We start from the raw sequence: 3,284 nt of genomic DNA, 5'->3' as shown, positions 1-3,284 counted from the left end.
GTTTGTAACACAGTAATGTGTGTTTTGAGGCTGACTATGTACAGTTGTGCTTGTCACGCATGCACGGCGCAGCAGGGGATCCTTCATGTGAAATATGCCCTCACAACTGTAAACGCTTCAGGGTGAGGCATGCAGGATTTAGGACATGATTCAAAGCATATGCTGTGGGTATAAGGGTCTTGTTTACAGCACATCGAGGATGGCATTTTTTTGGTTTTCACATGCAGAGCATTTTCAAATGGAGRTTTTCAAGACTGCAGCTGATGTTTGAAAGCTGCTAAATAATCATATGAAAGAAGCTACGCAATGGGGGGAAAAAAAACTCCTTTGTGCTCCTAAAAGTAAACAGTGCACTTTAAAGCAATTCAGTGTTAGTTTCGTAGAGAAAATGGAATGCTTGTTTATGGACATTTTCAGTGAAGTGCGCTTCTGAAGAACTGAAGGACATCATTTTTGTCATTACTTTGTACTCACATGGTCATTGTGTTATCTGATGCGATGTACAAAATGATAAATCCTTAAGTCCCCTGTGGTAGGGGTATGAGGATGTTCTGTTRAATGTTTTTGAATGCTTTTGGTTTCAAATTTAGGTCTTAATTAATTATTGGACTTAGTGGTTTCCTAGCAGGTTTTGCATCATCCGTGATGAATGATGAYTGTTATCCTAAACATTTTTTTTAGTCATCAGAGGCAGGAATGAAACTAGTAGTGGAGATAGTGGAAATGAGTGCTCTGTGACGGAGAATGTGCTGTTTTTTATCGTATTATTGGCATTCCTTTGTGTCTTCTCAGGGTTAGCTTAACAAGTGGTAGTATTTTTCCTATACATCCAGGAAGTTGTACTTAAATGGAAAAGTGTATCTAATTCTTGTACTTTGCACATGAAATATATCACACGTGTCACTTGTCGTATTATTATTATTATTATTATTATTATTGTTATTATTACTAGACTTGGTCGCAGAAGATTTTCACAACTTATTCTGAGTGAAAAGTCCTTGTTTTCTTGTGTTTTGTGCACTGCTTTATTCATCAGGATTAAACAAAAAGAGTCAAACATAAAGTTTCAATGTAAGACAATCGGTACCTCCTCATTGTTACTTGACTCTGTCGCTGATCTCGCTTGAGGTCACTTGGAGTTCACTGAAAGTGTGCCAGCACTTCACGCTTCCATGTTTAGAACTAGCTGGGTACATTAGCCCATATCGTACTTCTTGTACCTCTGCAGAGGTCGCAGATAGTTGGCAGAGCCGTAAACGAGTCCAGAAAATGCACACTAGAGCTACACGGGAAACCATAATTTGTCCCACTTCAGTAAGACATGGTCAAGTATTTGTATTGGAAGCAGCATTTATGCTTCAAGAAAGGAAAGTCTATTWATACTCATGTCTGGCTCTATAACATGATGTTTGTAATTGTGGCTGTTWAATGTAAAGACAATAAAGTTTTATCACCGTTGGGACAAGCACCTAGAGAAACGCTTCGAAGCTGAATTTATTGTTTAAAAAAAAACCAAGCTGCCATTTGTCGTCTTGACAGAGTTATGCACATCGTGAACATATATAATTTAGTCTAACCAATCACAGGCATGCTTAAGCAACAGCCTCCTAACACATGGATGATGTACGATATGACAAGTACAGCATTCCTGGAAAGCTTTAGCTTGATTTACATTTATGGAGGAGCACAAGTAGGAATGTTCTCGTCACATGCAGCTACAGCATGTGACATCTTTGTTTCATTTTAGGATGTTAGTTTCTTGCTGTTTGTGTTGTTTTTTTTATTTTTTCAAGACAACACCCTAAATTCTTTGCCATAGCAAACACGTGTACACATTTGATCTCATCTTTCATAACATTGTGGTGGTGATCTGGGTGGTCTTAATGTGGCCGTTAAAACTCAGTCAATAACTCTGCTGTGAGTTATGTACAGTACCAAGACAATTTAATATAAGTTTATTTAGTGTTTCAATTTGATTTAAGCTTAGTGGWGGAAAATAAGATGGTCAAGTTCTTGTTTTATCAGTTACTTTAGGGGGACGGACTTGCTTTATCGTTCTCTTTGAATGTTCGTGACTGGCATATATTTTCTTTTTTTGTTCCTTGTTTGAGTGGAGGAGGGACATCTGTAGGTAATTTTTTTTAATTCTTATCCCAGATTCCATCTAAGTTTCTTTCTTTGACATGCAGTATCGCTTCCTTTTGTCTCTTTCTCCAAATTGGTGTTTTTTTTTTTTGTTGTTTTTTGTTTTTTTTTCTGTAGAACCTCATCAGTGCCTTCCCAGTTATTTCCACATTCAGCCTGTAATTTCCCTCTTTTGACGGACGGCTGCGTGCCGTATGCGAGTCTCTATAATCATCACCTGCACATCTTCTTGCCTTTACGAAAGAAGCTTTTCAACCAGAATCAGCTAACCAATAATTTTCATGTTGAGGAGAAAAATCCRAGGCATGTTTTTGCACGCCTTTTACATCAGACTTTTGCAAACATTAGCTTTAAATGTGAACCTCTGAAGAATTTCATATAAATATCTGTAAAAAAAGACTTTGGTTTGTTAAGTCATGTTGGAGCAGTCCCTAATATTATTATCTTTTTTCTTTCTTTAACCATTAATACTTCTCACTGCTCTATGCATYCAGGAAGTAATGGATTATTCAGCCTTGTTTTATTACGATCATGTGGTTAGATTTTAAATAATTTTGTCCTGCAGCTTACATTTGTGGTCACAAAGATATTAATCACATTTGGTGATTGGGATAACCGTACACATTTGTTGCGTACAGACAGTTTGAAAGAGTTTTTATCATCATCAGATATTTTTTATATGTTCCTGGATGGACTTGTGTTTTATTCATGCATGTTCTGTGCTTTTTTTGAAAGAGCAACAAAGAAGAAAGATTAATTCCCCCACCCCTAAACACCAGCATTGCCTTCTTTAAACAGGTCTGGATAGCKTCAGTGGCGCATTAAAGGGTCATTCTGCTCAAATCTGAGCAGAAGATGATTGACATTTTTATTGCTTTTAGATCCAAAAACAAACATAAAATAAATATCAATTCGCTCTTAATTACTGTAGCCTTATGGTGCGTTCACACCAAACGTGATTTCAGCATCAGGAGCATCAGATTTACATACAAAGTCTACGGTGGACGCGCTTCAATCAGCGTCGGGAAGTGCTGCGGCGCTCAAGCGCGATTAGAGCAGCGTGATTTGAACGATCTGAGCGTTCGACATGCTTGATGCTCAAATCGCTGAAGTTAGAAAATCTGAACTTTTGCAGCTCG

The 3,284-nt window shown here is 37.6% G+C and overlaps 1 protein-coding gene across 2 annotated transcripts in view; it reads left to right on the top strand.

Moving 5' to 3' along the window:
* klhl24a (kelch-like family member 24a) overlaps positions 1 to 3,284 on the top strand; it is a 16,652-nt gene that overhangs the window by 7,958 nt on the left and 5,410 nt on the right. The gene's annotated exons all lie outside the window — the stretch shown is intronic.

The sequence above is a fragment of the Austrofundulus limnaeus genome, unplaced genomic scaffold, assembly GCF_001266775.1.
Source record: "Austrofundulus limnaeus strain Quisiro unplaced genomic scaffold, Austrofundulus_limnaeus-1.0 Scaffold361, whole genome shotgun sequence".
Taxonomy (NCBI): domain Eukaryota; kingdom Metazoa; phylum Chordata; class Actinopteri; order Cyprinodontiformes; family Rivulidae; genus Austrofundulus; species Austrofundulus limnaeus.
This window is presented reverse-complemented; position numbering and strand designations above follow the sequence as displayed.